We start from the raw sequence: 24957 nt of genomic DNA, 5'->3' as shown, positions 1-24957 counted from the left end.
GCTAGTAGAACAGAGGTGGTTGTCAGGCACATGTTCATAGGTGAGAATGATGATGAGTGTCACGGATCATCACATTCATCAAGTTGAAGAACGAATGAATATCTTGGAGAAGAAGTAGGCGTGAATTGAATAGAAAAAAACAGTAGTACTTTGTATTAATTCATGAAGAACAGCAGAGCTCCACACCTTAATCTATGGTGTGTAGAAACTCTACCGTTGAAAATACATAAGAACAAGGTCTAGGCATGGCCGTGAGGCCAGCCTCAAACGTGTCTAAGATAGCATAAGACTTATCAAAGATGAAAATACAATAGCAAAAGGTCCTATTTATAGAGAACTAGTAGCCTAGGGTTTATAGAAATCAGTAATTAATGCAGAAATCTTCTTCCGGGCCCACTTGGTGTGTGCTTGGGCTGAGCATTGAAGCTTCCATGTGTAGAGACTTTTCTTGGAGTTAAACGCCAGCTTTTGTGCCAGTTTGGGCGTTTAACTCCAGCTTTTGTGCCAGTTTTGGAATTAAACGCCAAAATTCTTGAGCTGACTTGGAACGCCTATTTGGGCCATCAAATCTCGGGCAAAGTATAGACTATTATATATTTCTAGAAAGCCCAGGATGTCTACTTTCCAACACAATTGAGAGCGTGCCAATCGAGTTTCTGTACCTCAAGAAAATCCACTTTGAGTGCATGGAGGTCAGAATCCAACAGCATCTGCAGTCCTTTTTCAGCCTCTGAATCAGATTTTTGCTCAGGTCCCTCAATTTCAGCCAGAAAATACCTGAAATCATAGAAAAACACACAAACTCATATTAAAGTCCAGAAATATGATTTTTAAATAAAAACTAATAAAAATATAGTAAAAACTAATTAAAATCTACTAAAAACATACTAAAAACGATGCCAAAAAGCGTATAAATTATCCGCTCATCACAACACCAAACTTAAATTGTTGCTTGTCCCCAAGCAACTAAAAATCAAATAGGATAAAAAGAAGAGAATGTACAATGAATTCCAAAAACATCTATGAAGATCAGTATTAATTAGATGAGCGGGGCTTTTAGCTTTTTGCTTCTGAACAGTTTTAGCATCTCACTTTATCCCTTGAAGTTCAGAATGATTGGCATCTATATAGGAACTCAGAATCCAGATAGTGTTATTGATTCTCCTAGTTAAGTATGTTGATTCTTAAACACAGCTACTTTATGAGTCTTGGCCATGGCCCTAAGCACTTTGTTTTCCAGTATTACCACCGGATACATAAATGCCACAGACACATAACTGGGTGAACCTTTTCAGATTGTGACTCAGCTTTGCTAGAGTCCCCAATTAGAGGTGTCCAGGGTTCTTAAGCACACTCTTTTTTTTGCTTTGGACCTCGACTTTAACCGCTCAGTCTCAAGTTTTCACTTGACACCTTCACGCCACAAGCACATGGTTAGGGACCGCTTGGTTTAGCTGCTTAGGCCAGGATTTTATTCCTGTGGGCCCTCCTATCCACTGATGCTCAAAGCCTTGGATCCTTTTTATCACCCTTGCCTTTTGGTTTAAAGAGATATTGGCTTTTTCTGCTTGCTTTTTTCCTCTTTTTTTTTGCAAGCTTTTCACTGCTTTTTCTTGCTTCAAGAATCAATTTTATGATTTTTCAGATCATCAGATAACATTTCTCCTTTTCCTTTCATTCTTTCAAGAGCCAACAATTTTAACATTCATGAATCAACAAATTCAAAAATATGCACTGTTCACGCATTCATTCAGAAAAACAATAGCATTGCCACCACATCAAAATAATTAAACTGTTTTAAAATTTGAAATTCATGCACTTCTTTTTCTTTTTCAATTAAAAACATTTTTCATTTAAGAGAGGTGATGGATTCATTTTCATAGCTTTAAGGCATAGACACTTAGACACTAATGATCATGTAATAAAGACACAAACATAAATAACATAAGCATAAAAATTCGAAAAACAGGAAAATAAAGAACAAGGAAGTTAAAGAACGGGTCCACCTTAGTGATGGCGGCTTGTTCTTCCTCTTGAAAATCTTATGGAGTGCTTGAGCTCCTCAATGTCTCTTCCTTGCCTTTGTTGCTCCTCTCTCATAGTTCTTTGATCTTCTATAATTTCATGGAGGAGGATGGAATGCTCTTGGTGCTCTACCCTTAGTTGTCCCATGTTGGAACTTAATTCTCCTAGGGAGGTGTTGATTTGCTCCCAATATTTTTGTGGAGGAAGATGCATCCCTTGAGGCATCTCAGGGATTTCATGGTGAGGAATTTCCTCATGCTCTTGATGAGGTTCTCTTGTTTTCTCCATCCTTTTTTTAGTGATGGGTTTGTCCTCATCAATGAGAATGTCTCCCTCTATGTCAATTCCAACCGAATTGCAAAGGTGACAAATGAGATGAGGGAAGGCTAACCTTGCCAAAGGAGAGGACTTGTCCGCCACCTTGTAGAGTTCTTGGGATATAACCTCATGAACTTCCACTTCCTCTCCAATCATGATGCTATGTATCATGATAGCCCGGTCTATAGTAGCTTTGGACCGGTTGCTAGTGGGAATGATTGAGCGTTGGATGAACTCCAACCATCCCCTAGCCACGGGCTTGAGGTCATGCCTTCTTAGTTGAACCGGCTTCCCACTTGAATCTCTCTTCTATTGAGCGCCCTCTTCACATATGTCCATGAGGACTTAGTCCAACCTTTGATCAAAGTTGACCCTTCTAGTGTATGGGTGTGCATCTCCTTGCATCATGGGCAAGTTGAATACCAACCTTACATTTTCCGGACTAAAATCCAAGTATTTCCCTCGGACCATTGTAAGCCAATTCTTGGGGTCCGGGTTCACACTTTGATCATGGTTCTTGGTGATCCATGCATTGGCATAGAACTCTTGAACTATTAAGATTCCGACTTGTTGAATGGGGTTGGTGAGAACTTCCCAACCTCTTCTTCGGATCTCATGTCGGATCTCCGGATACTCATTCTTTTTGAGTTTGAAAGGGACCTCGGGGATCACTTTCTTCTTGGCCACAACTTCATAGAAGTGGTCTTGATGCACCCTTGAGAGGAATCTCTCCATCTCCCATGACTCGGAGGTGGAAGCTTTTGCCTTCCCTTTCCTCTTTCTAGAGGTTTCTCCGGCCTTTGGTGCCATAAATGGTTATGGAAAAACAAAAAGCTTTAGCTTTTACCACACCAAACTTAGAAGGTTGCTTGTCCTCGAGCAAAAGAAGAAAGAAGAGAGTAGAAAAAGAAGAAATAGAGGAGATGGAGTGGGCTTTGTGTCTCGGCCAAGGGGGAGAAGTGGTGTTTAGGTTGTGTGAAAATGAAGGAGTGAAGATGGGTTTATATAGGAGTGAGAGGGGTGTGTATGGTTCGGCCATAGAGGGTGGGTTTGGGAGGGAAAGTGGTTTGAATTTGGATGGTGAGGTAGGTGGGGTTTTATTAGGTGAGGGGTTTTTGGGAAAGAGGTATTGAGGTGATTGGTGAATGGGTGAAGAAGAAAGGGAGAGGTGGGGTAGGTGGGAATCCTGTGGGGTTCACAGATCCTGAGGTGTTAAGGATTTCTCATCCCTGCACCATGTGGCGTGCAAAATGCCCCTTGCTGCCAATCTTGGCATTAAACGCCAGGCTGCTGCCCATTTCTGGCATTTAACGCCAGCTTCTTGCCCATTCCTGGCGTTAAACGCCAGTCTGGTGCCCTTTTCTGGCATTAAACGCCCAGAATGGTGTCAGACTGGGCGTTTAACGCCCATTCTGCTACCTTTACTGGCGTTTAAACGCCAGTAACTATCTCCTCTAGGGTGTTCTATTTTTTATTCTGTTTTTTACTTTATTTTTGCTTTTTCAATTATTTTTGTGACTTCACATGATCATCAACCTACAGAAAACATAAAATAACAATAGAAATTTAACATAGATAAGTAAAGATTGGGTTGGCTCCCAACAAGCGCTTCTTTAATGTCAATAGCTTGACAGTGGCTCTCATGGAGCCTCACAGATGTTCAGAGCAATGTTGGAACCTCCCAACACCAAACTTAGAGTTTGAATGTGGGGGTTCAACACCAAACTTAGAGTTTGACTGTGGGGGCTCTGTTTGACTCTGTATTGAGAGAAGCTCTTCGTGCTTCCTCTCCATGGTGACAGAGGGATATCCTTGAGCTTTAAACACAAGGGAGTCTCCATTCACTTGAATGATCAATTCTCATCTGTCAACATCAATCACAGCTTTTGTTGTGGCTAGGAAAGGTCTGCCAAGGATGATGGATTCATCCATACACTTCCCAGTCTCTAGGACTATGAAATCAGCAGGGATGTAATGGTCTTTAACCTTTACCAAGACATCCTCTACAAGTCCATAAGCTTGTTTCTTTGAATTGTCTGCCATCTCTAGTGAGATTCTTGCAGCTTGTACCTCAATGATCCCTAGCTTCTCCATTACAGAGAGAGGCATAAGGTTTATGCTTGACCCTAGGTCACACAGAGCCTTCTCAAAGGTCATGGTGCCTATGGTACAAGGGATTGAGAACTTTCCAGGGTCCTGTCTCTTTTGAGGTAATCTCTACCTAGTTAAGTCATCCAGTTCTTTGATGAGCAATGGAGGCTCATTCTCCCAAGTCTCATTACCAAATAACTTGGCATTTAGCTTCATGATTGCTCCAAGGTACTTAGCAACTTGCTCTTCAGTAACATCTTCATCCTCTTCAGAGGAAGAATACTCATCAGAGCTCATGAATGGCAGAAGTAGATTCAATGGAATCTCTATGGTCTCTGTGTGAGCCTCAGATTCCCATGGTTCCTCATTAGGGAACTCCTTGGAGGCCAGTGGACGTCCATTGAGGTCTTCCTCAGTGGGAATCACTGCCTCTTCCTCCTCTCCATGTTCGGCCATGTGAGATGTGGTTATGGCCTTGCACTCTCTTTTTGGATTTTCTTCTATATTGCTAGGGAGAGTGCTAGGAGGGAGTTCAGTAATTTTCTTACTCAGCTGACCCAATTGTGCCTCTAAATTTTTAATGGAGGACCTTGTTTCAGTCATGAAACTCTGAGTGGTTTTGATTAGATCAGAGACAATGGTTGTTAAGTCAGAGTGGTTTTGCTTAGAATTCTCTGTCTGTTACTGAGAAGATGATGGAAAAGGCTTGCTATTGCTAAACCTGTTTCTTCCACCATTATTGTTGTTGAAACCTTGTTGAGGTCTCTGTTGATCCTTCCATGAGAGATTTGGATGATTTCTCCATGAAGGATTATAGGTGTTTCTATAGGATTCTCCTATGTAATTCACCTCTTTCATTGCTGGGTTCTCAAGATCATAAGCTTCTTCTTCAGAGGAAGCTTCCTTAGTACTGCCTGTTGCTTTTTGCATTCCAGACAGACTCTGAGAAATCATATTAACTTGTTGAGTCAATATTTTATTCTAAGCCAATACGACATTCAGAGTATCAATATCAAGAACTCCTTTCTTCTGAGCTGTCCCATTATTCATAGGATTCCTTTCAGAGGTGTACATGAATTGGTTATTTGCAACCATTTCAATGAGTTCTTGAGCTTCTTCAGGCGTTTTCTTCAGGTGAAGAGATCCACCTACAGAATTGTCCAATGACATCTTGGACAGTTCAGACAGACCATCATAGAATATGCATATGATGTTCCATTCTGAAAGCATGCCAGAAGGACACCTTCTGATCAATTGCTTGTATCTTTCCCAAGCTTCATAGAGGGACTCACCATCCTTCTGTCTAAAGGTTTGGACTTCCACTCTAAGCTTACTCAATTTTTAAGGTGGAAAGAACTTTGGCAAGAAGGCATTGACTAGCTTTTCCCAAGAGTTCAGGCTTTCTTTAGATTGTGAATCTAACCATGTCCTAGCTCTGTCTCTTACAGCAAAAGGAAAAAGCACAAGTCTGTAGACTTCAGGATCAACCCCATTGGTCTTGACAGTGGCACAGATTTGCAAGAACTCAGCTAAGAACTGATGAGGATCTTCTAATGGAAGTCCATGAAACTTGCAATTCTGTTGCATTAGAGAAACAAATTGAGGCTTAAGCTCAAAGTTGTTTGCTCCAATGGCAGGGATAGAGATGCTTCTCCCATAGAAATCAGGAGTAGGTGCAGTAAAGTCACCAAGCACCTTCCTTGCATTGTTGGCATTGTTGTTATTTTCGGCTGCCATGGTTTCTTCTTCTTTGAAGAGTTTTGTTAGGCCCTCTAAAGAGAATTGTTCTTTAGCTTCTCTTAGCTTTCTCTTCAAGGTCCTTTCAGGTTCAGGATCAGCTTGAACAAGTATGCCTTTATCTTTGTTCCTGCTCATATGAAAGAGAAGAGAACAAGAAAGTAGAGAATCCTCTATGTCACAATATAGAGATTCCATAAGGTGTCAGAGGAAAAGAAGAATAGAAGGAGGAGGTGGAGAAGAGAATTCAAACATATAAAGAAGGAGGGAGTTCGAATTGTACCCTGAGGAGGAGTCTTAGTCCCTTAAATAGAAGGATGTGAAAAGAGGAGAAGAATTTTCGAAAATTAAAGTAAGAGATTTTGAAAAATTTTTGAAAAATTGATTGAGATTTTTTGAAAATTGAGATTGGGAAAGAAATAAAGTGATTTTTGAAAAAGATTTTGAAATTAGAAAAAGATATGATTGAAAAAAATTAATTTTGAAAAAGATGTGATTGAAAAGATATGTTTGAAAAGATATGTTTGAAAAGATATGATTGAAAATCACTTTAGAAAAAAAAAATTTTAAAATTAAAGTTGATTTCTTGACTATCAAGAAATTAAAAGATATGATTTTAAAATTTAAAGTTTGATCCTTTCTTAATAGGCAAGTAACAACTTGAAAATTTTGAAGTAAATCTTTAATTGAAGCAAGGATTTTTTTGAAAATAGCAAAAATAAATATAAAATGGAAAGAAATTGATTTTGAAAGATATATGATTGAAAAGATATGATTTGAAAAAGATTTGATTTTGAAAAAAATGAAAACTTGAAAAAAAATGGGAATTAAAAACAAAATCTTTCCTCTAGTGTCATCTTGGCGTTAAACGCCCAGAATGGTTCCCATTTTGGCGTTTAACGCCCAAATCTCTACCTTTTTGGGCGTTAAACGCCCAGCCAAGTACCTTGGCTGGCGTTTAAACGCCAGTTTTCCTTCTTCACTGGGCATTTTGAACGCCCAGCTTTTTCTGTTTGATTTCTCTGCTGAATGTTCTGATTCTTCAATTCTCTGTATTATTGACTTGAAAAGACATAGTTTTTTAAAAAATATTTTTGAATTTTTGATGATGGGAATCAATAAAAATTCAACTAAGATCAAATTGTAAAAATGCATGTAAGAAACAACAAAACATACAAAACAAGAGAATTTGAAGATCAAAGCAATGAAATCATCAAGAACAACTTGAAGATCAATGAAGAACAATATGTATAAATTTTCGAAAATTAGAAGGATAAAGACATGCAATTGACACCAAACTTAAAATTAGACAATAGACTCAAACAAGAAACATAAAATATTTTTGGTTTTATGATTTTAAAATTTTTTTGTATTTTTTTTCAAAATTTATATAGAAAAGAAAATAAAGAGAATCAAAACTTTTAATAAGAATTCCAGGAATCATGCAATGTTAGTCTAAAGCTTCAGTCTAAAAAGATTAGACATGTTTGGCCAAGCTTCAGCAGGACATTACATTCAATAGCTAAATTGACGAGAATCAATCAGCCTTTGTGATGATAAGAACATCACCTTGAAACTCTAGAATTCATTCTTAAAAATTCTGAAAAGTACCTAATCTAAGCAACAAGATGAACCGTCAGTTGTCCAAACTCGAACAATCCCCGGCAACGGCGCCAAAAACTTGGTGTTATTGCCGGACCAAACTTGGCACTGTTGTTGCCGGAAACAAATGCGAAATTATTGTTCGTTCATTCGTTCCTTCCCCGGCAACGGCACCAAAAACTTGGTGCATGAAATTATGATCATCAACAATGGCGCCAAAGACTTGGAGCTCTCAAACATGAATCACACTTTGTCACAATTCCGCACAACTAACCAGTAAGTGCACTGGGTCGTCCAAGTAATAAACCTTACGTGAGTAAGGGTCGATCCCACGGAGATTGTCAGCTTGAAGCAAGCTATGGTCATCTTGTAAATCTAAGTCAGGCGAATTCAAATGGTTATGGAGTTTAAGGTGATGAAAATAAACATAAAATAAAGATAGAGATACTTATGTAATTCATTGGTGGATTTCAGATAAGCGTATGAAGATGCTTTGTTCCCCTTGAACCTCTGCTTTCCTATTGCCTTCTTCCAATCATTCATACTCCTTTCCATGGTAAGCTTTATGTTGGGCATCACCGTTGTCAATGGCTACATCCCGTCCTCTCAGTGAAAATGGTCCTGATGCTCTGTCACAACATCGGCTAATCAGCTGTCGGTTCTCGATCATGTCGGAATAGGATCCATTGATCCTTTTGCGTCTGTCACATGCCCCACAATCGCGAGTTTGAAGCTCATCACAGTCATCCCTTCCCAGATCCTACTCGGAATACCACAGACAAGGTTTAGACTTTTCGGATCTCAGGAATGGCCGCCAATAATTCTAGCCTATACCACGAAGGTTCCAATCTTAGATCAGAAACCCAAGAGATACGCATTCAAGCCATTGCTAGTAGAACAGAGGTGGTTGTCAGGCATATGTTCATAGGTGAGAATGATGATGAGTGTCACGGATCATCACATTCATCAAGTTGAAGAACGAATGAATATCTTGGAGAAGAAGTAGGCGTGAATTGAATAGAAAAAAACAATAGTACTTTGTATTAATTCATGAAGAACAGCAGAGCTCCACACCTTAATCTATGGTGTGTAGAAATTCCACCGTTGAAAATACATAAGAACAAGGTCTAGGCATGGCCGTGAGGCCAGCCTCAAACGTGTCTAAGATAGCATAAGACTTATCAAAGATGAAAATACAATAGCAAAAGGTCTTATTTATAGAGAACTAGTAGCCTAGGGTTTATAGAAATCAGTAATTAATGCAGAAATCTTCTTCTGGGCCCACTTGGTGTGTGCTTGGGCTGAGCATTGAAGCTTCCATGTGTAGAGACTTTTCTTGGAGTTAAACGCCAGAATTCTTGAGCTGACTTGGAACGCCTGTTTGGGCCATCAAATCTCGGGAAAAGTATGGATTATTATATATTGCTGGAAAGCCCAGAATGTCTACTTTCCAACGTAATTGAGAGCGCGCCAATTGGGTCCTTGTAGCTCCAGAAAATTCACTTTGAGTGCAGGGAGGTCAGAATCCAACAGCATCTGCAGTCCTTTTTCAGCCTCTGAATCAGATTTTTGCTCAGGTCCCTCAATTTCAGCCAGAAAATACCTGAAATCAGAGAAAAACACACAAACTCATAGTAAAGTCCAGAAATATGATTTTTAAATAAAAACTAATAAAAATATAATAAAAACTAATTAAAATCTACTAAAAATATACTAAAAACAATGCCAAAAAGCGTACAAATTATCCGCTCATCAGTCAAGTATAGTAATGGTGAAGCTGGGAATCCAAAAGGGAACAAGGATTACCTTGCATAAGGAATGGATGGTATTCAAGGTCCTTGACCCTCTATTACCCCCTGATAAGGGAGGCACTTGCATAAAGGATTCAGCATCCAAGCCTCCTCCCTTGGATGGAACTAACTCAATCCCTCCTAAGACCAAACGTAAATTTGATGTTGGATGTACACTATCCACAAAGGAGGAAGGCCTCAAAAGGAAGATACCTAGGGGCTTGAAAAAGAAGAATATCCCTACTGAGGGTTTTTAACCATGGAAGATGATGGTATTCACTTATCTTATCATGGTATTCACCACGGAAGAGGAAAGTGACAAAAACGGACACCAGCATACTACTGTAAGCCCAACCCTGCCTCAGACAGTGAACAAAATCCTGTCTCTTAAGCGTATTACACTATTCCATGAGAGCACAAGAAGGAAACTCCCAGTAAGGAGTGAGGATTTATTCCTCTATGACTATCTTCCTCCTTGAAATGAGTTGTCTGTCAAGCTAATGACATTAAAGAAGCGCTTGTTGGGAGGCAACCTAGCGTTACTCAACCATGTTAATTTTCTTTTATTTTATTTTTCTTTCATTTGTTAGAGTCATGATCATATGCACCAGTCAAGAGACGGAATTCATAGTAGTGAAAACAGAACACTCCGGAAAGAGTGTTAAAGTTGAACGCCAGCCAGGGTATCCCTACTGGGCGTTCAATGCCCCAAGTGGGGAGCATTGCTGGCATTGAACCCCAGCCAGGGAGCAGCCCCTGGGCTTTTAAATGCCAGTGCAGAGAAAAAGGGAATCTGGATTCCCTAGCCTCTCAGGACCAAGAGGTCCCACAGAAGCTCCACCTACCCCACCTTCTTCTTCCCTATTGATCATATTTGCTCGAGAACGAGCAAAAACTCTTAAGTTTGGTGTTGCAAAAGCTTTGCTTTGTGACTTATACCACTCTTAAGTATAGAAGAAGAGGATGGAGCAAACCAGAAAGCCTGCACAAGAACCTGTGCAGCTGCCTCAACAAAGACAAAGGAGTGACATTGAAGAGATCAAGCACTACATGGGATCCTCAAGGAGGAGCACTGGCCACCATCATTCAGGTTTTTCTTTTACTCCTTTTCTGTTATTTTTCTATTTTTTGTCTGTCTGTTTATTTGTTCTCTTGTTCTAGTTACATGATCATTTGCATTTGATGTTTTTAAGTTGTAAAATATTCCATAAATCTCTCACCTTGCTTAAATGAAAAAATTTTTTGAAACGAACTGAGAGATGCATGAATTTCAGGTTTAAAATAAGATTAGTTTAATTAGTTTGATGTGGTGTCATTTTCTTTTGTTTTCCGAATGTATGAAATAAACAGTGCATATTTGAAGTTGAAATTTATGAATGTTGGCTCTTGAAAGAATAATGAAAAAGGAAAAATATTATTAATAATCTGAAAAATCTAAAAATTGATGAAGAAAGAAAAAGTAGCAAAAAGAAAAAGAAAAAGCATGTTGCAAAAGAAAAAAATAATTACGCATGCGAAAAAAAATGGCAAAAAATAAAAAGCAGAAAAAGCCAATAACCCTTTAAACCAAAAGTCAAGGGTAAAAGGACCCAAGGCTTTGAGAATCAGTGGATAGGAGGGCCCAAAGGAATAAACTCCTGACCTAAGTGGCTAAACCAAGTTGTCCCTAGCCATGTGCTTGTGGTGTGAAGGTGTCAAGTAAAAAGCTTGAGACTGAGCAGTTAAAGTCGTGGTCCAAAGCAAAAGAGTGTGCTTAAGAACTCTGGACACCTCTATCTGGGGACTCTAGCAAAGCTGAGTCACAATCTGAAAAGGTTCACCCAGGAAAAGTGTCTGTGGCATGAATGTATCCAGTGGTAATACTAAAAAATAGAGTGCTTAGGGTCACGGCCAAGACTCTAAAAGCTGTGTTCAAGAATCAAAATAAGCTTAACTAGGAAAGTCAATAATATTATCTGGACTCTATGCTCCTAAAGATGCCAACATCTCTGAATTTCAATGGATAGTGAGATTCCAAAACTATTCAGAAGCAAAAAGCTACTAAGTCCCGCTTATCTGATTTTTAACTAAGCTTCATTTGAAACTTAGAAATTTATTGTATCTTAATTTTCTTTTTATCCTATTGTGTTTTTAGTTTCTTGGGGACAAGCAACAGTTTAAGTTTGGTGTTGTGATGAGCGGATATTTTATACGCTTTTTGACATCACTTTCATATAGTTTTTAGTGTGTTTTTTTTAGTTTTTATTAAGTTTTTATAGGTTTTAGTGTTAAATTTATATTTTTGGATTCTACTATGAGTTTTTATTTTTTTTGGCAATTTCAGGTATTTTCTGGCTGAAATTGAGGAGTTGGAGCAGAAGTCTGATTTAGAGACAGAGAAAGCACTACAGATGCTGTCCAGATCTCACCTGCTTGCATTCAGAAGAGCTTTTTTGGAGCAATGGAAGTCCAAATGGAGCGCTCTCAATTGCTACGGAAAGCTAACTTCTAGAGCTTTCCAGAAATATATAATAATTTATACTTTACTTTGAATTAAAAGGCCCAAAACTGGCATCCAACGCCAGCTTCTTGCCCCCTTCCAGGCGTCCAGCGCCCAAAGAGCAGAGCCCAACATCCAAAAGCCCAGAGAGGACCCCCTAGTTGGCATTCCATGCCCAAGGAGCCTCATAGCACGTGGATCGCATTAAAGCTCAGTCCAAACACTCACCAAGTGGGTCTCAGAAGTGGATTTTAGCACTAAACAGATTGTTTTACCCTTACTAGTCATTTGTTTAGTATTTAAGGGATTAGATTCATATTATTCAGAAACTTTTACCACCATTCAGCATTATTCACTTTTTCCATTGTATTTTCTCTTCAGTATGAGTTTCTAAACCTCCTAGGTTGAGGGGAGGAGCCCTGCTGAGTCCTATGAATTAATAAAAGTATTACTGTTTCTCTTCAATCCGTGTTTGATTAATTCAAAGATGTATATTTGTTCTTCATCAATATGAATGCGTTGAACTAGCATAAGGTTATCACATTCTACATGGGTTCAGAGTGCGTCTTTCATCAGACATTGACGAACCACCAGCTTGAATATACATATCTCAGACGACTAATCCACGATTTCGTTGGGGACTTCTCGAGACATCAGTTCAGCCGATTTACGGGGAGATTAGGGTCCCTGTGGTAGAGGCTAGAATCCTAATAAACTTCACCCTCAATCAGAATGAATCTGCACTCAACCTGGGGTTCAGATCTTGAGGAGTATTGGTAGCTGCTTAAACTAGTGTCGATCACATACAGTCTGCCATTGAAGAAATCACTCACAAGCAAAGGAAGTAGTAGTACCAGAGTTAATTCAGAGAGACAAAGAAACTCCAATCCTTGACTCTATTCCTATTAGTATTTTCTACCCCTTTTGCTTTATTCCTTACATGCAAACTTAATTTAAATCTCTGTTTATATATTAGACCTTTTTCACTCTATCAATCCATTAACCTTCTGATATGCCTGACTAAGACCTGCAAGATAACCATAGCTTTTTTCAAACCACAATCCTCATGGGATCGACCCTGACTCGCTCAGGTATTACTTGGACGACCAAGTGCACTTGCTGGTATAGCTGTACGAAGGTGTGGGGATTCGTGCACCAGCCATCATGATCTATTGCATCATGATTGGAATTGAGGTGGAAGTACATGAGGTAATTCCTCAAGAATTGTACAAGATAACTGAGAAGCCTTCCACTAATGCAAGGTTAGCATTTCCACACCTCATCTGTCATCTATGCAATTCAGCTAGAATTGTCATAGAAGGAGATATCTACATTGGGGAGGACAAGCCCATCATTAAAAAGAGGATGGAGCAAACTAGAGAGCATGCACATGAGCCTGTGTAGCCGCCTCAGCATGAGATCCCTGAGATGCCTCAAGGGATGTACTTTTCTCCTCAAAGCTATTAGGATCAATGGAAAACTTCTCTTGGAGAACTGAGCACTAACATGGAGCAATTGAGGGTGGAGCATCAAGAGCATTCCACCACCCTCAATGAAATAAGAGAAGATCAAAGAGCCATAAAGAAAGACTAGAGGGCTATAAGGGAAGAATAACAAAGGCAAAGGAGTGACATTGAAGAGGTCAAGCATCACATTGGATCCTCAAGGAGGAGTACTAGCCGCCACCATTAAAGGTGGATTCGTTCTCTTTTACTTCCTTTTCCTTTTGTTATTTTTTTCTGTTTTCTATTATGTTTTATCTGTTCTCTTGTTCTTGTTGCATGATCATTTGCATTGATGTCTTAAAGTTGTAAAATATTCCATATATCTCTCACCTTACTTAAAAAAATTTATTTGAAAAGCATTGAGAGATACATGAATTTCAAGTTTAAAATAAGAGCAGTGCAATTATTTTGAGGTGGTGGCATTGCTTTTGTTTTCTGAATGTATGATTAAAGAGTGCATATTTGAAGTTGGAATTTTAGAATATTGACTCTTGAAAGAATGAAGATAAAAGTAAAGTACTATTGGTAATCTGAAAAATTCAAAAATTGATACTTGAAGCAAAAAAAAAACAGCAAAAGAAAAAGAAAAAGCATGTTGCAAAAAAAGAAAAAAATTAATGCATGCAAAAAAGAAAGAAAAAAATGGCGAAAATAAATAAATAAATAAATAAATAGAAAGCAGAAAAATCCATTACTGCCAAAAAATGTAGGAAAAAGAGGGCAGATTGAAAAAGCCAATAACCCTTTAAACCAAAAAGCAAGGGTAAAAGGATCCAAGGCTATGGATAGGAGGGCCTAAAGGAATAAAATCTTGGCCAAAGCGGCTCAATCAAGCTATCCCTAAGCATGTGCTTGTAGAGTGAAGATGTCAAGTGAAAAGCGTAAGACTGAGCAGTTAAAGTCGTGATCCAAAGCAAAAAGAGTGTGCTTAAGAACTCTGGATACCTCTATCTAGAGATTCTAGCAAAGCTGAATTACAATCTGAAAAGGTTCACCCAGTTAAAGTGTCTGTGGCATGAATGTATCCGGTGGTAATACTGGAAAACAAAGTGCTTAGGGTCACGACCAAGACTCTAAAAGCTGTGTTCAATAATAAAAATGAAATAAACTAGGAGAATCAATGATATCATCTGAATTCTAAGTTCATAAAGATGCCAACCATTCTGAGTTTCAATGGATAGTTAGATGCCAAAACTATTCAGAAGCAAAAAGCTACTAAGTCCCGCTCATCTAATTGTAACTGAGCTTTATTGGAAACTGAGAGATTTATTGTATCTTAATCTTCTTTTTATCCTACTGTGTTTTTAGTTGCTTGGGGACAAGCAACAGTTTAAGTTTGGTGTTGTAATGAGCAGATATTTTATATACTTTTTGGCATCATTTTCATATAGTTTTTAGCATTTTTGTTTAGTTTTTATTAAGTTTTTATAGGTTTTAGTGTTAAATTACATTTTTGGATTCTACTATGAGTTTTTGTGTTTTTGAGCAATTTCAGGTAATTTCTGGTTAAAATTGAGGAGCTGGAACAAAAGTCTGATTCAGAGACAGAGAAAGCATCCGGAACTAACCTCCTTGCACTCGGAAGAGCCTTTCTGGAGCTAAAAAAGTCTAAAAGGAGCCTTCTCAAAGGATTTGAAAAGCTGACTTCTAGAGCTTTCCAGCAATATATAATAGTTGATGCTTTGCTTCAGATTAGAAGGCCCAAAACTGGCATCCAACGCCAGCTTCCTACCCCCTTCCAAGCGTCCAGCGCCCACAAAGCAGAGACCATCCTCCAAATGCCTAGAGAGGACCCCCTAGCTAGCGTTTCAAGCCCTAGAGGTCTCATAGCACGTGGATCTCATCAAATCTTATCCCAAACACTCACCAAGTGGGCCCCAGAAGTGGATTTTAGCACTAAAGAGACTGTTTTACCCTTACTAGTCATTAGTTTAGTATTTAAAGGATTAGATTTATGTTATTCAAACATCTTTAACATCTTTGCCCATCATTCAGCAATATTTTCGTTTTACCATTGTATTCCCTTTTAGTATGAGTTTCTAAACCTCCTAGGTTGAAGGGAGGATCCCTGCTGAGTGCGATGAATTAATAAAAGTATTAATGTTTCTTCTTCGATCCGTGTTTGATTTAATTCTAAGATGTACACTCGTTCTTCAACATGGTGAATAGGATGATCAGTGACAATCAGCTCTGTTTATCATACTAGGACCACGTGCCTGACAACCACCCGTGTCTACTTAGGTTCGTGTGAATACGTGACTGGAAAGCGCGAACTGCCAACTTGATTATACATCTCTCAGATGGCTAATCCACGACTTCGTTGGGAACTTCTCGAGACACCAGTTCAATTGATTTTCGGGGAGATTAGGTTCTCTGTAGTATAGGCTAGAACCCAAAGAAGCAGCATTCTCTAATCCGGAAGATTCGACCTTGTCTGTGGCATTTTGAGTAGGATCACCAAGAGAATGAACAGCTAGAGCTTCACCCTAGTTCAGATTGGATGACCACGGCCAATGGTGTTTGATTTGAAATAGAGGAGATCGATGACCACGGCCCATGGCATTGATCACATACAGCCTGCCATAGAAGAAATCACTTATAAGCAAAGAAGACAGTAATACCAGAGTTAATTCAGAAAGGCAAAGCAACTCTAATCCTTAACCATATTCCTATTACTGATTGCCCTTGTCTCAATCTAACAAACTTCTGATTTGCCTGACTAAGACCTGCAAGATAACTATAGCTTGCTTCAAACCACAATCCTCGTGGGATCGACCCTGACTCGCTCAGGTATTACTTGGATGACCTAGTGCACTTGCTGGTACAGCTGTACGGAGTGTGGGGATTCGTGCACCAGTAATATAATAACTGGACTCAAAGTCTACTAGTGTAGACTAATGCAAACACTTTCGAATGACCTTAGCTATGCTAATGCTTCATCATATACCTTCTATTCTCATGATTATCATGTTATTAGTGTCATTTATACTAGTAGCTCAAATGTTTATCTCTAAAGGTGTTGTCATTTATGTCCTAATACATATAGTTTTAGTAGTTATCCTTTTGAAATATTTTGGCAGCAGCTTAAGGTGACTAAACACCTTAAGCCATGAAATTTTCTCACCCAAATGACACCTAGATACTTATCTTTTCTTTTCTAACCAAACTTAAGAAAGAAGAAAGAAAAATAGTGGAACTTCCATGACCGTTCATGCTTCCAAGCTTGATTTCATCCATGACCCTTCCTATTTGGCTACTGAAGGTTCGGTCATTTGTGCTTCCATGGTTTTAAAGTTGTTTTTGATTGACTATTAGGAAAAAAAGTGAAATAGGAAGCTTTCTTGGTGCAGTCGGTTGGAGCAGTAGCAAAGAGGTAGGATTTAGTGAAATTAATCTTGATTAATTGTGTTCTTGTTGAGTGATTGTTAGACTTCTAATTTGTGCTTGATTTTTAGTGTTTATATGCTTGAATTATGTTGAAAATTTGGTGAAAAGTAAACCAAATAATTTAGTTCCAAGGTGCAGCTAAAAACAGAAATCTCCAGCCTATTTTTTATGCTTTATTTAAGCTGGAATCTTGACGAAAGTGATGTCATTTGGTGGCTAGAAAGTGGAATTAAAAAGTGAGAAAAATCGATTACCTAAAAGATTGAAAAACTAGTTAAAAATCAAGTGGAAATTTGATAATTTTTTATAAAAAAAAAGCTTCGGTTTCAGTTTCTTGAAGAACAAGAAACCTTAGGCTGTTTGATTATTTTGTGATCAATTTATAAATAAGAAAAAGTTTTGGGGTTGAAAGTTTATTAAAAGAAATTTTAGGGCAAAAGTATAATTTTCAAAAGTTAAGTGGTTAAAGTACAATTTCTATAAAGTTTGGGGTTAAATGAAATTTCAAAAGTTTAGATTATTAAATAAATGTTAATGATAAAATATTAAAATATTATTATTATATTTATAATATTATCTTATTAATAATAATATAATTATTAAAAAGTGGTAAAAAACCAAATTTTTCTAAAAGACTTAGGAAGAGAATTTTAAGCCCAAAATCTCATAATCTTCTTTATAAAACACCTAAGGAGAGGTATGAGGAGAGTAATATAATTGATTAAGATATTCGACAAAATCAAAGAAAGAATAATTGTCTTTTGAAAACAAAGAACAACAAACATAAAACTGATGGTTAGATAAAGAGATAGACATGGAAAATGATAAAAGAGAATTGGAAGATTAAAGGTAGCCTAACAAGGACTAGGGTTTCGTCCAACTTGCTCAGTGCACAAAGTTTTAAATGTTTAATGGTGGCAAATACCCATGAACTGTTGACCTTTAAATGCGGAAAAACCCACAAATTGATAATCATTAACTGCAGGAATAACCCACAAATTGTTGTGTGTTGATCTTGGGAATGCCCACGAACTGAGGATCGATGTTTCTCCTTGTGCGTATATTATGGCGTCGAGCCTTGTGTCAATTGCTGGTGGTCCCAAATTGATGGTACTCTTAACCACAAACACGTAAGCATGAAGAACACAACGGAACACCATATCAGAGATTGGTTGTTAGGTAATATCGGGTTGTAGGGTGTAAACTGAGACATGAGCTCATGGCCTGCATAGGACAGATATGTATCATACTTGGTTGCGCATCTTTCTTTATTATGCTTGTTGTATGAATGTATGCTTTCTTTGTTTGTATTCTATTCTCTGTATTTTCTGTGTGCTATTGTTCTGTATTTCTCTATTTGTACTCTATTTTTCTATTTTCTCTGTTTACTGTATGTTTATGTTCTTGAATATATTACTGTCTGGTAATAACAACGGAAGCGATTAACTTGACTAATTAGCCTGAATCTACTAAGAACTCCCCAGTTCTTATCCCTTTCATTCTCCCTTCAGATGGAGGCAGGAGTACCCTTCTGGGATTTGCTAGTGATCGTTCCGCGAAAAGATTCCACTCTAGGTAGTCTTCTGAGTCTAGGCAAACTTCGTTCACTGTTTTTATATATATATATATATATATATATATATACCATTTATTTATGAACTTTAACCTAGATCTTCCGTACAAGGTCTCTGTCATGTAGCTACTTGATGAAGTACTAGTGAGTTGCCCCATGACGACCTATGATCGTGTAGAAGAGTAGTAGGCGACATTCTGCCTTTTGATAATGTCCAACTTGGTCCGAGTTTTAAAGACCTAAAACGTGTTTTCCCTCACTTTTGTAGTCTAGAGGGATTAGGTGGATATAGAGTCTAGGCTAGCTTGGGCACCAGCTTAGGGACTGATGCCAGGACATCTTGGCTAGTTTTACTAGCCATTTTTTTGTATGCTTTAGGTTGGTTTCATGCATTTTCTTAGGAAACAAGAAAGTATTTGGTTGAAAATGCATTCATACCATGATTCAAGCAAACATTATGAATTTTGAATGATTTCATGAGAATTATGCATGAATTGAATGATAAAATGGATGATGCATGATCCATTGAGTAAGAGCAAGACTTTGATGTACTTTGTTTGATTGATTTCAGGTAACAAGAAGCAGAGAAGAGCCACGTTAGTGGCTACGTTAGTGCCACTAATGTGGCCATTAACGTGGAGGAAAAGAGAAGCCCCAACGTTAGTGAGAAAGTAAATGGCATTAACTTTGAAGAAGGAGAGAATGGAACGTTAGTGGTAAAAGTAAACACCACTAACGTTAGCGAAGGGCAAGAAGACCCACATTAATTTCCACGTTAGTTACATTAACGTGGGAACTAACATGAAAGGAAAGGGAAACTCCAACGTTAGTGGAAAAAGTGAACGCCACTAACATTTGCGAAGCCAAGAACACCCACGTTAGTGGCCATGTTAGTGCCACTAACGTGGGCATTAACGTGGAATAAAGGAGGCACTTGTGAAATTTAGTAGATAAAGTGAACGCCACTAACGTTTGCGAAGCAAAGAAGGCCTATGTTAGTGGCCATGTTAGTGCCACTAACGTGGGCAAAATCTCACCCAGCAGCCTGACCTTGCCTTCTTCAAATAAGAATAACTTGAGCCACAAAGCTCCAGGTGCGGTGATTTCAGAAGCATTGGAAAGTAGGATTCTAGAGCTTTCCAAGCATATATGGCACTACATGGTGGACACTAAATTTGAGGGAGAAAACCTGCCCCGAATGTACAAAGATGAACATGGTATCAACCTGTAGTAAGGCCAGCTGACCTCTTCACTTTCCAAGAGGTGTAGCTCGAGCTGTAGAGCTCCAAATGATGCGCTTTTAAAAGCGTTGGAATGTAGACATCCAGAGCTTTCCAACAATATATAATAGTATGGGGTGGACATTAAGTTTGAGCTCCAGAACCTGATAATATTAATCCCCCAAACGCTGACGTTATTGGCACTCACTTTTTCCAATAACGCCAGCGACTATGCTAGCAACCTTTTCCACTTCAAAGGAGCATAACTTGAGTTGCAGAAGTCCAATTGAGGCGATTCTAGTTGCGTTAGAAAGCTGAGATTCAGAGATTTCCAATGATATATAATACTTTATAGTGGGAATGAAATTGAAGCACAAACAAGAAGCATATTTTAAGCCCCAAAATCACCAACTGGGTAGCAATTGTGACGTTAACCACACTAACTTTAGCACTAACGCCACACTTGTAGCATTAGTGTGGCTAACGGTAGCACTAACATTAGCACCTGGACCTCAACTAGATTCACTTCTCTTTCATGGACTACCCAACCTCAAGCAAGCAAGCCCACAAGTGTCAACCAATCAAGGCCACAAGAAGCATCTAGAATAGGAATTTTCATTTAATTGTAATTTTCTTTTAATTTCATTTCATTTTGTAATTTAGGAGAGCCTATATAAAGGCCTTAGTTTTTACTTTGAAATAATCCTGGAAGGGAAAAATTGAAGGAAGGGGGAGAGAGTGAAGACCAATTCGAACTTCTGTGAATTGGCACACTCCAAGGGGAGTGGGTCTTCGGACCCCTCCCCTCATACACTCTTCTTCCTTTTCTCTTCTTTTCTTTCTTAGGAGTAGTTTCGTTTTTGTTGTAATTTTCATTTATGAATTTTGAAGTTTCAATTCCAGTTTTAATCTTCATCTTTACTTTTCTGCACTTTCTTTCTTTTCTATTTTGGTAGAGCAATGACCAACTAACTCTCTTCATTGGGTTAGAGAGCTCTATTGTAATTCAATGGATCAATTGTAGTTCTTATTCTTCTTCTTCTTTCTTTTCTCTTGATTTTACTAGAGAGTTTTCGATTTTCATCCAATTGGATAATTGTCTCGGAAGAGAAATTGCTCATACTTGGATTTCCTCTGAACCTTGGAAGAGGAATGAGGAAATCATGCTAGAAATGCTCTCTCACATTGGATTAGGTTGGGGGTTGGATGGATATTGTGACATTTAATCCTACCAATACTTGGATCTATGAATGCGTGTGATATAATCAGTGACCAAACTTCATCTCTTCCCATGAGCAATTAATCAAGGAATTGGGAAATTGTTCAAGCTTAGAGAGATTGGATTGCCAAGGAATTGGGATCCAATCACTTAAGATTGCCAAGGAGATCAATGAATGCATTGATTGAGGAAGAGATGAGAATGAACTTGATCCAGAGGATTGCAATGTCTCTTGATCCCAATGTTCATTTTATTTTTAGTTCTTACATTTACTTTTCTTGCCATTTTACTTTTCTGCACTTTATCTCTTTCTTTACTTTTGTGCTATTTACTTTTCCTGTTGCTCATCACTCCTTAATGATTCGTCGAACTAGAATAATCAATTAATCGTTGATTGCTTAATCCGTTAACCTCTGTGGGATTCGACCTCACTCTTTTGTGAGTTATTACTTAACGACAATTCGGTATACTTGCCGAAGGGAAATTTGTTGAGAGACAAGTCTCCGTGTATCAAGTTTATGGCGCCGTTGCCGGGATTAATTGTGATTAACAAACTATCAGTTGATTGATTTACTGGATTAGACACTTTTCTTTTGTCTTTGTTTTCTTTTGTTTCTTTATTTTCTTTTGGTAACTAACTATTTGTGATATTACCTCACTAAGAATCCCTCATTTATTATAATGGAGATTCTAATTTCTTTTGGTGATTATTGTTTGAGACAGAGCTTTTTGCAGGAAAGAAAGGAGCATCCATCATATTTTAGTCAATCAAATTTCATGGGAAACTCTCCATCACCACAGAATGATTCACTTTACTATGCTCATGGTGGGTGGGAGTATCAAGAACATGAAATGGGATACTTTCCAGAGCCACAAAATGGTCCATATTTTGGTGAAAGTGATCACTACTCAAGTTGTGGCTGGAAAGATCAAAATCAAAGAGATTTCACTCATTCATACCCCATTCATCAAGAGCCATCACCTCTCAATTATCCAACCTCACCTCCAAGTTTTACATGCCTAAATTCTTCATCACTTGAGTATACCTCAGTACAAAATTCTGTCCCAAATCTATACAATTCATTTCACCATCCACAAAACTCAATCCACTACTCACAAGAGTCATACCACTTTCAGAACACACAACCATAAAACAACCAATTCCATTCACAAGCCAACCCCAACCAACCATTACAACCTACCCAACCTCCTTTAGATAGACTTGCTAGGATGGAACTCATCATTGAAGAACTTAAAAAAAGTAGAGAAGAAGAGAGACTCGCTAGGATAGAAATCCTCCTTGAAGAAATGATAAAGACAAACAAAGAGGAGAAAATAGCAAAAAGTGACCATGAAGAAAAATTGAGACAGAATGCACAACTCTATTCTGAAGAACAATTCATTGAAGAGCAGAGATCACAAAGAGAGACCACTTCACTCTCTCCAGAAATAGAGGAGTTCATTCAAAGGTCAAGAACAAGGGAGGAACCAGAAGAACAAGAAAAAGAGGCAGCCATACCAAGTGAGATTCATATGAAGAAAGAGGAGCTTGTGAGAGTATATAAGCCCAAAGCTCCATACCCACAGAGGCTACTAAGGGTGACAAAAGAACATGCAAACTCACTCCCAAAAGGCTCAATGCAACATCATGCAGAAGAAAGGGAGGAAGTCAATCAAGGGAGTCCACACTACTCCAATAAAACAGAGAGTTGCATAAAGGATGAGTTCATTGAACCACCAACTCAAGAAGCTCTTGATGAAGAGGATGCTCCAACCATCATACAACACCCAAGTACTGAAATCAAGGTGGTGAAGGCAATCAATATGAGTACTAAAAAGAGGATGGTGACCAAGAAAAGAAGGACAATATCCATGAAGATGAAAAGGTCAACCAAAAGCCATCCCACCCCTACCCCAACAAGCAAGTTTACTCAAGCTAACAACAAAAGAAAGCTTGCTGGGGAGAGGCACTCAAAACAAGGGGCATTAACTGGCTCCTCTTTTCTCTTGAGGTCATTCCTCTTAACAAACTGGAAGAAGAGGAAGAAATTCATGAACAACATGTCAAGCTAATGACGTTAAAAGAGCGCTTGTTGGGAGGCAACCTAACCATAGGTAATAGTTTCTTTCCTTGCTTAGTTTACTTTCAATAATTTGACATATGATTGCATTCTAAGTTTGGTGTTGCCATGCAACAAAATGATTTTCAATCTTCACTAGGTATTTGCATCATTCTAAAATGACAGTGTCACATTAAGTTTGGCATTGCCACTTAACTTTCATGCAAAGTACCATGCCAACACTACTTATTAATGCCATCACAATGTTGATGTTTTTAGTTCTTGTGCCTTTATTGTGATCCTTAATCTTGCTTGCTGAAACACATGCATACTCACACTTTATTCTAAGACATTCATGATCCATCATAAACCCCATCACCACTATTTTACTTGTTGCTTAAGGATAAGCAATCATTCTAAGTTTGGTGTGGGAAGGGGAAGAATAGGAGGAAAAGGACAACAATAATGAAGATGAACTACAAGGTGGTAAAGTTCCTTTTTCCTCTTACTTATTTCCAGCACTTTAAATTGCATGATTGTCTTCTATTTATGCATGTGTGATTACTCCTTGTGAATAAGCATAATTTGATATTTGATTTGTAACATGTTGCTATGATATCATGATTATCATCTTAAATTTTACTTGCACCCAATATCTCTAAGAATGCAACAAGGAAATCATTCTTTTGAAAGGAAAATGTTGAAGAATTTTATAAATCTTGGGGCAAGCAAAAGATTAAGAGGAGTGGAGGTTCTGATTGTATGATTGTGTATTGAGGTTGCATGTGTTGTGAAAACTTGCATGGGAGCTCATAGACAGGAATTGAAATTTAGAAAAGTATTATGGAATTTCTCAAACATCTATTGATCCAAGAAGCAGCAACAAAAGAAAACAAAAGAAAAAGAAAAACAAAGAATAAGCCCAAGGCTCTGAGCATCAATTACTAGGAGAAAAAGAAAGAAACAAGAACTCAAAGAGTTATTGTCCTAGTTAAATGCTTGTGGTGGATTTGTGTCAAAGAGAGAGGCTTGAGCAAGTATATCCTAAGGGGTGCTTCAACACCTAATACCTTAGACCAACTGGTTTGGGAGTTTTGATTGAAAGCTTATCTTAAAAAGCCGCTTTGAGACATGATATCTAGAGTCGAGGCCAAGATACAAAAAGAAAAGAAAAATGCTAGAAAATAAGTGCTGCTTCAAAGGTGACAATCTATAAAGATGATTCCATAATATCATTTGAATAAAATTCCTAAGATCTAAGACTTCCAAAATGTAAGGACTAATGAGCACTGGAATCCTTGCATAAGCATACAAATTAGAGTTAACCCCACTGTCACTTATTCACTTCACCCACTAAGGCATCATAAGCAATTCTTCAATACATTCCAATTAAGAGAATTCTTTGTGCATAGTTCTTTTCTTGCTTGGGAACAAGCAAGATTTAAGTTTGGTGTTGTGATGCTAGGGCATCTTGGCTAGTTTTACTATCCATTTTTTTGTATGCTTTAGGTTGGTTTCATGCATTTTCTTAGGAAAAAAGAAAGTATTTGGTTGAAAATGCATTCATACCATGATTCAAGCAAACATTGTGAATTTTGAATGATTTCATGAGAATTATGCGTGAATTGAATGATAAAATGGATGATGCATGATCTAATGAGTAAGAGCAAGACTTTGATGCACTTTGTTTGATTGATTTCAGGTAACAAGAAGCAGAGAAGAGCCACGTTAGTGGCTACGTTAGTGCCACTAATGTGGCCATTAACGTGGAGGAAAAGAGAAGCCCCAACGTTAGTGAGAAAGTTAATGGCATTAACTTTGAAGAAGGAGAGCATGGAACGTTAGTGGTAAAAGTAAACACCACTAACGTTAGAGAAGGGCAAGGAGACCCACGTTAGTTTCCACGTTAGTTACATTAACGTGGGAACTAATGTGGAAGGAAAGGGAAACT

General features: G+C 38.1%; 1 non-coding gene across 1 annotated transcript; it reads left to right on the top strand.

Annotated features, from left to right (window-relative positions):
- The first annotated feature begins 5662 nt into the window (after positions 1-5662).
- LOC112788754 (small nucleolar RNA R71) lies at positions 5663-5766 on the top strand. The gene has a single exon (XR_003196104.1). It is a non-coding gene; the product is annotated as a small nucleolar RNA R71 (small nucleolar RNA).
- Positions 5767-24957: the final 19191 nt, after the last annotated feature.

Source organism: Arachis hypogaea, chromosome 20, assembly GCF_003086295.3.
Source record: "Arachis hypogaea cultivar Tifrunner chromosome 20, arahy.Tifrunner.gnm2.J5K5, whole genome shotgun sequence".
Lineage (NCBI taxonomy): Eukaryota > Viridiplantae > Streptophyta > Magnoliopsida > Fabales > Fabaceae > Arachis > Arachis hypogaea.
Note: the sequence above shows the minus strand (reverse complement) of the source record. Positions and strands in the feature narration are given on the sequence as shown.